The sequence below is a fragment of the Anomaloglossus baeobatrachus genome, chromosome 1, assembly GCF_048569485.1.
Source record: "Anomaloglossus baeobatrachus isolate aAnoBae1 chromosome 1, aAnoBae1.hap1, whole genome shotgun sequence".
NCBI lineage: Eukaryota > Metazoa > Chordata > Amphibia > Anura > Aromobatidae > Anomaloglossus > Anomaloglossus baeobatrachus.
In genome coordinates, this window is record NC_134353.1 from 505229569 (window position 1) to 505243044 (window position 13476).

Genomic DNA, 13476 nt, shown 5'->3' on the forward strand with positions numbered 1-13476 from the left:
GATTCATTCCCTGTGTTTATTTTTATGCATAGGCAAGGTGATCCTTCCCTATTTTTAGAGGAATTATTAAAAGTTATATTTTAGGTATTATTGCTGTATTTCAGGTCTTCCATATTGATATACCATACCAGTGGCTGCATTATATATCAGTCCCCAGCCGCCACTATTTCTCCCGGTGTGCCGTCCCCGCGTTGCATAACCACGTGTCACAAAACATCACACGTGCCCTGAACAACGCTGTTTCACCCAAAGTCCACCTAACCACAGACACGTGGACAAGTGCTTGTGGGCAAGGCCGCTACATCTCGTTGACGGCACACTGGGTTAATATTGTGGAAGCTGGGACCCAGTCTGAGCGAGGGACGGAACACGTCCTTCCCACACCAAGGTTTGCAGGCCCTACCTCAGTCAGGGTTTCACCCACACTCTACAGCTCCGGAATGTCATGCTCTTCAGCCTCCTCCTCCTCCTGCGCATCCTCATCCACTTTACCCTCCACACCAGTCCCAAGCTGGAAGCACTGCAGCACTGCCTCGGCGAAGCGGCAACAGGCTGTGCTGAAGCTAATCTGCATAGGTGACAAACCCCACAATGCAGAAGAGGTGTGGACAGCTCTGAAACAGCAGGCAGATCACTGGCTCACACCTCTGAACCTAAAGCCAGGAAAGGTCGTGTGTGACAATGGCCGGAACCTGGTGGCGGCTTTGAGGCGAGGCCAGCTGACACATGTTCCATGCGTGGCCCATGTGCTCAACCTCGTGGTTCAGCGGTTTCTAAAGTCATACCCAGAGCTGTCTGATGTGCTGGTAAAAGTTCGCCGCCTGTCTGCACATTTTCGAAAGTCACCTACCGCTTCAGCCGGCCTTGCCGGCTTTCAGCGCCGTTTGCATCTTCCGGCTCACAGACTGGTGTGTGATGTCCCCACGCGTTGGAATTCAACTCTGCACATGTTGGTCAGGATATGTGAGCAGAATAGGGCAGTTGTTGAGTACCTGCATCACCTAAGCCGTCGGGAAATGGGTCAAACTCCACACATAACACCTGAGGAGTGGAGATGGATGTCCGACCTATGTACCATCCTCCAAAACTTTGAGGACTCGACCAAGATGGTGAGTGGTGATGACGCCATTATTAGCGTCACCATACCGCTTCTCTGCCTTCTAAAACGGTCTCTGCTCAAAAACAAACATGATGCATTGCAGGCGGAGCGCGATGAGTTGCAGCAAGAAACAGTAGTGGGTGTGGGTGATAACACACAGCCCAGCCTCGTCTCATCACAACGTGCAGTGGAGGACTATGACGAGGAGGAGGATGAAGACATGGAGCAACTCTCCGGCCAAATTGAGGATATGACATGCACACCAGTCATATCCTCGGTTCAGCGTGGCTGGCCAGAGGACAGGGTAGATGAGGAGGAGGAGGAGGAGGAGGACAGCATGTTCAGTCATCGTGCTGGTCAGGCTACTGAAGTCCTGGCTGTTAAGAGTCTGGCGCACATGGCTGACTTTATGGTAAGCTGCCTGTCTCGTGACCCTCGCGTTAAGAACATCTTGGCCGACAATCATTACTGGTTGGTAACACTGTTAGACCCACGCTACAAGGAGAACTTTATGTCTCTTATTCCCGAGGCGGAGAGGTCAACCAAAATGCAGCAGTTCCGGAAGGCCATAGTCACGGAAGTAGGCAAAGCATTCCCCTCACAAAACGCTAGCGGCATAGGTCAGGAATCAGTGGACAACCAAGGCGTACAGCCGAGAGAGGCACAAGTCCAATCCGCCAGAGGTAGGGGAACAGTCTTTAAGATGTGGGACAGTTTTCTCAGCCCCTCACGTACCACAGCCCCTGAGGTGCGGGGTAGTGCCACAAGAAATCCTAAGTTTGCCCAGATGCTCAAGGAGTACCTTGCAGATCAAACAACTGTACTCCGACATTCCTCTGTGCCTTACAATTATTGGGTATCCAAGGTGGACACGTGGCATGAATTGGCTCTCTACGCCTTGGAAGTCCTAGCCTGCCCTGCCGCTAGCGTTTTGTCAGAGCGTGTTTTTAGTTACGCAGGTGGAATCATTGCAGATAAACGCACCCGCCTGTCAACTGAAAATGCTGACAGGCTGACTCTGATCAAGATGAACAAGGGTTGGATTGGGCCAGACTTCACCACACCACCAGCAAATGAGAGCGGAATTTAAAGTTTGTAACGGGAATTTGCCATGTACCTCCACTCACCCATGGGTACACACTTCTGGACTTTGGATAATCGCTGGACTGCTCCTCCTTCTCCTCATGCGCCACCATGATGACCGTTACAATAGTTAGGCCGTTGTTTCAGGTATACCCCCAGTGGTAAATTTTTTCGCCCATTCTTTCAGAATGGACATTACAATGACAGGAGACCCGCTCCTTTGCAATGGGAACAATGTTTTGAGGCCCTCATGCACGTCTCTATCCAGGGACAATGTGGAGCCTCCCAATTTTTGGCTGCCCTGCCTAAGGGCTATACTACAATAGACCCACTTCCTTACAATGGGCACTTCAGGTTTACAGGCCCTCATGCACGTCTCTATCCAGGGACAACGTGGAGCCTCCCAATTTTTGGCTGCCCTGTCTAAGGGCTATACTACAATAGACCCACTTCCTGACAATGGACACTTCAGGTTTACAGGCCATCATGCACGTCTCTATCCAGGGACAATGTGGAGCCTCCCAATTTTTGGCTGCCCTGCCTAAGGGCTATACTACAATAGACCCACTTCCTGACAATGGACACTTCAGGTTTACAGGCCCTCATGCACGTCTCTATCCAGGGACAACGTGGAGCCTCCCAATTTTTGGCTGCCCTGCCAAAGGGCTTTACTACAATAGACCCACTTCCTCAAAATGGGCACATTAGACTCAAGAGGCCTTCATGTACGTCTCTTCTCAGGGACATCGAAGTGCCACACAATGTTTTCACGTAAAATCTTTCATGTAATCTCCAAAAGTAACATACACCAGCTCTATCTCACTATTGGGTATGTGCCCTTAACATTTCCGCCATGAAAATTCATTTTGGTGTCATTTTGGAAGGTTTTCTGGTGAGTCCGTAAAAATGGCGTAAAACGCGGAAAAAATTGTTCACAGCTGTGACTTTTGAGTGATAAATGCTTCAAGGGATCTTCCCCATGCTGTTGCCATGTCATTTGAGCACTCTTCTGAGACTTTTGTGACATTTTTAGGGTTTCTACATGCTGCCGGGGGCCATTTCATAAAAATACTCGGGTCTCCCATAGGATAACATTGGGCTTGGTGCTCGGGCCGAGTACACCAGTATCTTGGGATGCTCGGCCCGAGCCTCGAGCACCCGAGCTTTTTAGTACTCGCTCATCACTATTCTTCACTAATTATCATCATCACATTTTGGACAAAATAAAGGTTTTATGTTGATAAACTTTGTATATTTTGTAATCCACTGTTCTGGTGGCATGGTGTACCCCTTACAAATAAACCTTCGAATGTTGATCAATGTAGACTATATTATATCTGAAAAAAGCAAGTGATTATACATTGTTTACATTGTTCTCTCATTTTGATCTCCAGTGTACAAATCATGTTTTATTTGACTGGAGAAACCTTAAAGAGAACTTAACAGCTGATACTTGCTGCCTGAATCATGGGCAGCATGTATCGGACCGTGGCTGCATGATTTCCACCAGGTATGTTTGACTATGAAATATTGCATGGATATAAATACAATTCTGCCAAGCAGACAAATGTTGCCAAAGTCCTGAATCAACAATCTAACAGAGCAAGGACTAAAATATAACTTTTAATTACTCACTTTAAAATCATACATAAAGTGCAGTGCAAAATTGTGCAAAAACACACATAAATTATATACAATAAAAGGATGGATTTCACCCAGTTCTTCACCACGGGCAGACCAAACGTCACCAATTTGGATGATGATAACAGGCGGATTAGAGGGTTACTCAGAGGCAGGATCCAGGTAAAATGTATGGTCCTAACCCCTGTCGAGCCCCATGTAGTTACTTCCGCCCTTACAAGGGCAGCACCCAAGTGATGCAAGCTACCCTGAACAGACAAAGACCCTCCCAACACGTTAACGCGATTCCCTCTCAAATCTGAACAGTGAGTTCATCAGGGGAGATTAAATAAATACAGCCTGCAATGGCAGGTATGTATCAGGGGAGACTAAATGAACACAGCCTGCAGTGGCAGGTATGTGTAAACACACACCGCAATACTCAGGTGTGCTAGGTGGCCAGTGGTACGCTGTCTGCTGCCAAATGATCTCTTTAAATACCTTTGAAAACTCCTGGGCGTCTGACGTCACATCCGACATGCCGTGCCCTATAGTAACTGCACGTCATCACTCCAAACAGGAACACCGAGCATGTATCAGCAGGGTTTGCCTGATTAAAGCGGGCGTTACACACTGCGATCTCGCTAACGAGATCGCAAGCGATCGTACCTGCCCCCGTTAGTAGCTGCCCCCAACCTCGCTTACACCCGTCACACGGACTTACCTGCCCTGCGACGTCGCTCTGGCCGGCGAACCGCCTCCTTCCTAAGGGGGCGGGTCTTGTGGCATCACAGCGACGTCACACGGCAGGCAGCCAATAGAAGTGGAGAGGCAGAGATGAGCGGGACGTAAACATCCCGCCCACCTCCTTCCTTCCTTATTGCCGATGGAGACAGGTAAGGAGATGTTCGTAGCTCCTGCGGTGTCACACACATCGATGTGTGGTGCCGCAGGAACGAGGAACAATATCGCTAACATCCTGAAAATCCTCCATGGCAAACGATTTTGCCCTCTTTTGCGATCGTTTAAGGTCGCTCTTAAGTGTTACATGCTGCGATCTCGTTAATGACGCCGGATGTGCGTCACAAACAACGTGACCCCCGACGATAATTCATTAACGATATCGTAGCGTATAAAGCCCGCTTAAGTCTGCCAGGCATCATCAATCAACTACCACATACTACCAATGGGATGCGGAGACGCGTACTACGCATGCATGCTTAACAGGTAGTCACATACATGCCAATGCATCCATTTAAACAGTAATTTAACATGTGTGTGCCCCATATGCACCAGTAGGGATGCCAAACAAGATGACAACAGAATATAAGAGTGTTGGTAACCACTTAATAAACCTGCATGTAAACCCATAAGTTATAATGTTTAAGAATGCTCCCACACTAAACAAAGAGGGGGGAGGGGCATAGTTAGCCCAAATTCATTCAATTTGGTGTACATGCAGGATAAGTGAAGGATAAAGCACTTACCCGCCCAAATAAGCAACAGAACAGCAGAAAATTTTGCACTGCACTTTATGTATGATTTTAAAGTTAGTAATTAAAAGTTATATTTAAGGCTGCTTTCACACTACTTTTTTTAACATGCGTCATGAACTTTTTTTAACGCAAAAACATATCCAGTGCAAATGCGTTTTAATTTCAATGCATTTGCAATGGACTCGCGTCAACATGCGTTCACATGCGTTTGCGTGCGTTATAGTGAGGATCCAGCGACTTGCAGTTTTTTAACTTTTTTCAAAAACGCTACTTGTAGCGTTTTTCAGCTGCGTCCAAATACTGCAAATCGCTGGATCCTGACTAAACAGCATGCAAACGCATGTGAACGCTGGCATGCTGATACAGAGCTTGCTCTACTGAGCATGCCTAGAAACCAGCTTGTCGTGATCAGTCTCTCTCCCCCTCCCTCTCTCTCTCTCCCCGCCTGAGAGCGGCGGACGCTCGTAACCAAGTTAAATATCGGGTATTCAAGCAAAGCACTTCACTTAGTTACCCGATATTTACCTTGGTTACAGCTTACCGCAGCTGTCAGATGCCGGCTCCCAGTCTCACGTTCAGTTCCCCTCACTCCCGATCACATGACTCCAATGCCCGCCCATAAACTTCAAGTGACAGGATCCTGCAAAATAACACATGCGTTTGCATGCGTTTTTCTCTGCAAAAACAGGATCCAATTTTGCAGCAAAAAAAACGTTCATGACGCATGCTAAAAAAAAAACGTAGTGTGAAAGCAGCCTTAGTCCTTGCTCTATGAAATATTGCAGCTTTAAAAGCTACTTTCTACTTTAACCCATTCAACCCAGGGCAATTTTACATCTTTTTCCAAGAGCCATAACTTTTTTTTCCCATCAATACAGCCATATGAGGGCTTGTTTTTGCGGTACTAGTTGTACTTTTGAACGACACAATTAATTCCACCCCACATTGTACTGGAAAACCGGAAAAAATTCCAAGTGCAGTGAAATTGCAAAAAAAGCGCAATTGTATATTTGCTTTGTTTTTATTTATTTGCCATATTCACTATTTTGAAAAACTGACTTGGCATCATGATTCCCCTAGTCAGTACGAGTTTGTAGATACCAAACATATATAGTTTTATTTTTATCTAAGTGGTGAAAAAAAATTCTGAAGTTTGTCAAAAAAAGAAAAGCTCATTTGTCGCCATTTTCCAAGACCCGTGGCGTTCTCATTTTTCAGGATCTGGGGCTCCGTGATTGTATATTTTATGAGTCTTGAGCTGGCAATTTTAATTATTACATTTTTGCGTAGATGCAATGTTTTGCTCAAGTATTATTTCATTTTAATGCAATATTGCGGTGACCAAAATCCTTCAATTTTGGCATTTGGAATTTGCTACTCGCGGTGCCATGTACCGATCAGATTAATTGATTTTATATTTTGATAGATCGGCATTTCTGAATGCGGAAAAATGTGTATTTTTTATTTATTATTGTTTCATTTTTAATGGGGCAAAAGGAGGGTGATTTGAACTTTTAGGTTTTTTATTTTTAAAAACTTTTTTTTATTCATTTTACTAGTCCCCCTAGGGGACAATATGCCTACACAATCCGATCACTCATTAAGCCTATGTGCACACGTTGCGTTTTTTCCCGCGGAAACGCTGCGTTTAGAACTGCAGCGTTTCAGTGCCAAATTGCATGCGTTCAGCTTCCTCAGCAAAGTCTATGAGAAAGCCGAAAAATCAATGCACACGCTGCGTATCTAAACGCAGCGTTCTGGATGCCAAAAATCGGTGCGGAAAAAGAAGCAAAATGTCACTTCTTTTGTGCGTTGTAGCTGCGTTCTCCCCCCATTGAAATCAATGATGTGGGTCAGAACGCAGCTACACCGCAGTTCGCTGCATTTTTGTTGCGGTCCGCGGGCTTTATCGGCATACAGAACGCAGGCATTTTACCTGGAAGTGAGGTCAAAAGGTTTCCTGTTGACCTCACTTCCTGGCAAAGTTCAGGAAAGCCCCCGGTGTCGCCAAAGTGCCCGCCCTGACCCCCGACCCACTCCTGAAAATCCAACATGGCCGCGCGCACAGCAGCGCACCGGACGCCCTACTCCTCTGTTTCTGTCGCATGTGCAATAACACATGCGACACAAAACTGCTCCCCATGCCCTGCCAGGTCACCCCCTATTCCGCCCGGTGTTCCCCGGTAACCCCCGTACCTGTCACAGTGCTGATCCCCCGCGGCCCCCTCCTTCACAGTGCGCGCCGGTCACATGTGCCGAGCAGCTGACGGCTTCCTGTGTTCAGTGTGAGCTGCGCTGGCTGCTGCTGCTCGGCACTGTGCAGCTGTGACCCGGGGAGAGTGGGTGCAGATTCTTTTCACCCACTCTCCTCAAATGGAGGGTCTGCACTACTAGAAAATGGGGGACATGTTCCCTGAGCGTGCCCCCCATATTCTAGAAGGTCCAGAGGCGATGTGGGACGTTTAAAAATGGATACTGCGGACCCAATTTTTTTTCTTTTCTTTTCAATAAATTGGTGAAAGAGGATATGTTTTTCGGAGTGTTTTTTCAAATAAATTTTTTTTTTGTTGTCAATTTTTTTTGCTATTACTGTCACTTAGTTATGTCTGGTATCAAATAGACGCCGTGACATCACTAATTGCTGGGCTTGATGCCAGGTGACATTACACATCTGGTATCAACCCCATATATTACCCCGTTTGCCACCGCACCAGAGCAACGGGATGAGTTGGGGCGAAGCGCCAGGATTGGCGCATCTAATGGATGTGCCACTTCTGGGGCGGCTGCGGCCTGCTATTTTTAGGCTGGGAAGAGTCCAATAACCATGGGTCTTCCCATCCTAAGAATACCAGACCACAGCTGTCAGCTTCACCTTGGCTGGGGATCTAATTTGGGGGGACCCCACGTTTTTGTTTTTTTTAATTATTTATAAATAAATTAAAAAAAACAGCTTGGGGAGCCCTCCAAATTGATCACCAGACAAGATGAAGCTGTCCGCTGTGGTTTGCAGGCTACAGCTGTCTGCTTTACCCTGACTGGCTATCAAAAATAGTGGGGACCCCACGTCATTTATTTTAATTATTTTTTTTTTTGGGCTAAATACAAGGCTAGGCACCCTTTAGTGCCACATGAAAGGCACTAAAGGGCGCCAGCTTAGAATATGCAGGGGGGTGGGATGTTATATATATGTTTGACATCCATTGACACATTTTAGGCTATGTGCCCACAATCAAGGTTTGCAGCGTTATGGGCGCAGAGTGTTTTCCCTGCGTCCATAACACTGCGTTGTGCAGTAGAAGCACAGTGGAAGGATTTTTAGAAATCCCGTGCCCACTGGGCTTCTATTCTCCGCAGCATAAACTGACCTGTGGCGCGGCTTCCCAAGCCTCAGCATGTCAATTTATGCTGCGGAGACAAGAGTGTTCTCTGCAGGTAGAATAGGGCATGGGCAGCTGCGTTCTCCCGTGGACAACACTCACATCTCTGCAGGAAGGCTGGCACTGTGTACTGGATGTACTGTGGCACTCTCACTGGATCATGTGGTCAAAAATGCACCTGAAGAAAACGCATGGAAAACGCATGAAAAACGCACGAAAAACGCATGCGTTTTTGATACGTTTTTCCCAAAACGCATTGTTTACAATTGTCCCCTCTGCCAGAGGGTGCGTTTTTTTCTGCACTGAAAAAAACGCAACGTGTGCACATAGCCTAAAACCTAAGAAGCAAAGAAAAATCAGGCCTAACAGATTCACTTTTCTTATAAATAGCCATACTGTTATGACAATATATCAATTTGAAAAAAATAATTAAATAAAAAACAAATATGCACACTACTGCAAAAAGTCATGAAATATTCTGCAATTTAATATGCAGTACCAGACCAAGACGTTTTGAAGCAATACAGTAAATTTAATGACCCAGATCTATTAAAGTGAACCTGTCAGGTCCAATATGCACCCAGAACCACGAGCAGGTTTGGGTGCATATTGCTAATCCCTGCCTATCCGTCCCTGTATACACTAGTTTAGATAAAGGGATCTTTAAAAAAAGTATTTCTAAAGATCTTTTATCGTATACTAATGAGCGAGGGAACTAGTCCCCTGGGCATTAGTTCCCCTGGCTAGTCGGCCCCATTAGCATGTTAGTACACCCCTGTGGGCGTGCTAACATTCTAATGAATGCGCAGCATCACAGGATGATCTCACTCACCTCTCCGCTGCCATCGCCACCCGACACTGGATTTTGGCTTAGTGTGCATGACCCCAGAGTTTCGGTCAGGTGCACTATGAAGCCGAAATCCAGCGTCGGACGCAATGGCAGTCGAGTGGTGAGTGAGATCATCCTCTGATGCTGCGTGTTCATTTGCATGTTAGCACGCCCACAGCGGCATGCAAACATGCTAATGATGCCGACTAGCCAGGGGAACTAACACCCAGGGGACTAGTCCCCTCGCTCATTAGCATACGATAAAAGATCTTTAGAAATACTTTTTCTAAAGATGTTTATCTATGCTACTAGATACAGGAACAGTTAGGCAGGGATTAGCAATATGCACCCAGAACTGCTCGTGGTTCTGGGTGCATATTGGACCTGACAGGTTCCATTTAAAGAAAGAGAAACCTTTTTAAATCAAAGTGGGACAGAGAATAAGAGGGATTGCCTCTCCAAAAAAGGGGACTACTGAAAGATGTATTCAAGTAGGATTAGAAAGTACTACTATATCTATGGTCCGAGTACAGACTGCGATGTATGGACAAATTCAACAGCCTCATAGGCATATTTCACGCTGTCGAGTTCTGTTTAGGAGACCCATGAGCAGTTTGGACATAGTGCTCAATATTCGGACCGTGAGGCTATGTGCGCACGTTGCGTAAATTCATGCAGTTACGCTGCGCTTTGTAGCGCAGCGTAACTGCATGCGTCCTGCGTCCCCTGCACAGTCTATGGAGATTGTGCAGGGGCCGTGCGCACGTGGCGTTTTAGAGCGCAGCGCTTCGGCTACTGCCGAAGCGCTGCACAAAGAGAAGTGACATGTCACTTCTTCCGTGCGCTCTGCCGGCAGCTCCTGCTCTGTCTATGGGAGGAGCTGCAGGCAGAGCGCACGTTCTCGCCGGCACCATGCGCTTCAGAACGGAGCTTTTCAGCTGCGCTCTGAAGCGCACCTTTTACGGTGCTGGGCTAGTACGCAACGTGCGCACATACCCTTAATGTTGGAAGTGTCAAACTGGCCAAAAAAGGAACTAAATATATAAAATGTCCCAAAAGACAAATGACAAAGGTATTCTTTCAATTATGTAAAGGATCTCCTTTTAATTGATATGATGCTGCACACCCAGTCTTTAGTAATTCACCATGCATAATATATAAAATTCTTTATACCTAGCACTATTACTATCACTTTTTCAGTATTTTGCATCATGCAAGCCAAACCATGTGGGTTTTATTGAAAGGAGCATAACTGACAAGCAGAAAAAGTACACGGCATATCATTCTGTACACAGCATATTATTTCTAACTATAACTCATAATAATAATATGTACTCAGTGGAATTTTATAGAAAATTAATATTTTAATGTCTTATCCATATTGTAAACGACAAGCCAGTATCTTCCCTAATTCTAAAATAAAAAAATAAATAAAAAAAATGTGGAAGACACCGCATAATATAACACCTTGTATCTCGTAATCTCGGGAATTCTTCCCTTCGTACATTTTATCCTTGAAATGGCCCTTCTGCATGAGGAGAATAATTAATCAGGTCTTTATTGTACGGTAAAAATAAAGCATTCTGCAGCGTCGGTCTGCGCCTTTAATATGACTGTATCATATAAGACTGAATGAATAAGTATTAGCACCCCAGGACAGACTGGCTGTAGTGGAGCCTTTGTTACAAGGAGTCTGAGGAGACAAGTGAGACATAAAGGGATAAATTAATTACAGGCAGATAAAGGAAGATGGGGGAATGCTAAGTAGAGGACTTGTCTGAGCTAAGTTGGAGGCTTAGAGACATCCTCATGTGGTTTGGGATAAATCACTTTTCATAAAATCTTGTAATATCTAGCCCTTTCTTAATTATGAAATGAGATTGGAGTGTCTTTAGACAGGAGTCAGGGTACACATGTATGGAGCAGACAGCACACAAACAACTATCAGGAAGGATGATCACCACCCTAATAGGCTGAGCTGAGAGGCTCTGCTATAACATGACGTCAGAGCGAGCAGTGACATCACACACAAGTGGCTGATGTCATAGGTGATTCCTCAGGACTCTCTCCATCCTGACAGCTCATGTAATAAGCAGCAGGAGCAATCCACTTCCAGAAGGGAGAGATGACCTTTCTGCACACAAAAGCCTCCCCCCAATGGAAGTACTTACCTGCAGGTGGATCCCCATAGGAATGCTCTGCCTGAACTATATGAGAAGTTGAGGTGTTATTAAATGGCCCTCCCACTGACCGGCGGATAAGCAGTTCTCTCTCCCGTCCGCTCCTGTCGTTCTCTTTTAGGGGGACTCCTCTCCCCCATCCACCGCTGTGTGTGTCTGTAGGGAGGGGTATAATAACCTAGACAGTATCCCCTTTCACCGCAGCTCCGCCCAGTCGATGATCTGATATTGGCCAGTCAGGGGAGGCGATACGAGGGGGATACAAATAGAACACAGGGGGGAGGGGAACAAGTCCGGAGCTGCTGCCGGAAATTGAATTCACGCTCATAAATATACCACAGGAAGTATGTAATAACACATACAGTCGGGCTTCGCCTCGCCACCTCCCATCCACTATGAGGGAAGGCGGGAAATACAGTGCGGAGGCTCCGCCCCCCGCGCCCTCCCCGGTTGGGACAGTTCTGTCAGGCGTTCTGTCAGGCGCGTTCACAGCCAGGTTGTCCCATTGTTGTGAGGAGAATGTTCGAGCCTGGCGGTGTGTGCGCGCCAAAATCAGTCACTGCAGCTCCTGACAGGGCTGCTCAGCGCCGAGCCGGATTTCTCAATGATATTCTGCTCTTGTTTACGGTCCCAGCATCTCTATAGTGCTTACCTTTTTATTGTGAGGAAATATTTCAATATTCAGTCAGGGGGGTAATTATAATGGATGCAAAGCTAAATAGTCAGGCTCCAGGCCTGTGTGGGTGCTGTTACAAAGATATATCTATATATATTTTTATATTTGAAACCAGAAGTTTACATACACTATCTAAAAAGTCACATCTGCATGTTTTTCTCACTATCTGGCATGAAATCAGAATAATGCTATGTGTGCACATTCCATCTTTGTGGTGACCACAAAGGCTAGGTTCACACTTCCGTTAAATTGAATCAGTCACAGTCCGCTGCTCTGGTAAACAACGGAATCCGTTTAGTGGATTCCGTTGTTCCCATACAATCGTATGAGCGGCGGATTGTGACGGATGATGGTACGTTGCACCCTCCGCCCGACTGACCGCGGGGCGGAAGGAAAGCAGCCTGTAACATTTTTTGAGCAGCGCAAGCTAAGATTTCGCTGCGCATGCTCTCTCTGGCTACCTGCACACGTAACCAGGATACACATCGGGTTACTAAGCAATGCCTTTTGGTTAGTTATTCGATATTTACACTGGTTACGTGTGCAGCTGTCAGGGCCGGGAGGACTGGTAGGCCCAGGAGGTGGATCCACTGGACCATGCACCCCACCAGGAGGGCTGGGTACATGGTAGCCGGAGCACAGGCATGGCAGGAACAGGTATAACCAGGTCACCAGGGTCACGGAGGTCTTTAGGACAGTACAGCAAACAGGTAGCAAAGACAAGAAGTCTACGGGACCAGGGGGCTTGAGCACCTAGCTTATAAGAATATGCTACAAGATACGTTGATCAGGCCCCACCCATATAGAAAGGCCAGTCCTATATACCCAGCACAGCCTCATGTCATTTTCTGCTGCAGGTGTGCTGGGCCTATAATACCAGGAGAGTGGGCGCAGCCCGGTCCTATACAGAAACACGTGGCTTAGGCTAGTTTCACACTTGCGTTGTTTTGACGCAAACGGAATCCGTCACTAATGTAGTACAGTTCATTTATTTACATTGGAAGTGCGACATCATGTGGACACATGCGGGTACTGCATGACACACACACGCGCCATAGTAACGCGCTTCCAATGTAAATAAATGAACTGTACTACATTAGTGACGGATTCCGTTTG

The 13476-nt window shown here is 46.5% G+C and overlaps 1 protein-coding gene across 3 annotated transcripts in view; it reads right to left on the reverse strand.

Annotated features, from left to right (window-relative positions):
• The window catches only part of KIAA1958 (KIAA1958 ortholog), a 142935-nt gene extending 130927 nt beyond the window's left edge, over positions 1-12008 (reverse strand). For all 3 annotated transcript variants that reach the window (XM_075315962.1, XM_075315965.1, XM_075315955.1), the window contains exon 1: positions 11676-12008. The gene's annotated coding sequence lies outside the window, so the exon portion shown is untranslated. The remainder of the gene's footprint in view (positions 1-11675) is intronic.
• Between the last annotated feature and the right edge of the window lie 1468 nt (positions 12009-13476).